Below are 553 nucleotides of genomic sequence, written 5' to 3'. Positions count from 1 at the left end.
CCTCCTCTCCCCCCCGCCGTTAAGCTCAGCGCCTGGGCTGCTTTCCCGCTGTGGGCTGGTTACGCGATCGCAGCGGAGTCTGCACCACCCCTCTTCCAGCCCCAGCGCTTACAGCAGGTCAGAGCCCGCGGGCAGCGCCCTGAGCTCCCGGTGCTGCCTCCACCAGCCTGAACTGGCCTGCGGAAGCCCAGCCCTGGGCTAGGGAAGGCTGGGGCTTTGCAAGCTGGCCCTGAGTAGCTGGAAGGAAGGACGGACTTGGGCTGGGCGGACGATGGACCAGGTCCATGGGCATGAAGGCTCAGGCTGGGCTACAGCTCCAGGTTGTGGCTGCTGCCTCCACCTGCTCCCAAGGAGCACCCAAAGGTGGCTGCAGGGTGGGAGGGACATGGTGCCACTGTGCGTGCAGGTCGCCAGGGCTGACCCCCCCCGCTTTCCCCAGCTGCCCGTGACCCCCACAGCTGGGCCTGTGCACCCGAGGGGGCTTGGGGTGTAACACACAGCCGGCACCCTGCCCTGCACTCCAACTGTGCCCAAAGCCCAACTGGGTCCTGCA

This window comes from Phaethon lepturus, unplaced genomic scaffold, assembly GCF_000687285.1.
Source record: "Phaethon lepturus isolate BGI_N335 unplaced genomic scaffold, ASM68728v1 scaffold40622, whole genome shotgun sequence".
Classification (NCBI taxonomy): Eukaryota; Metazoa; Chordata; class Aves; order Phaethontiformes; family Phaethontidae; genus Phaethon; species Phaethon lepturus.
The sequence above is the reverse complement of the archived record's forward strand: the minus strand, read 5'-3'. Positions refer to the sequence as shown.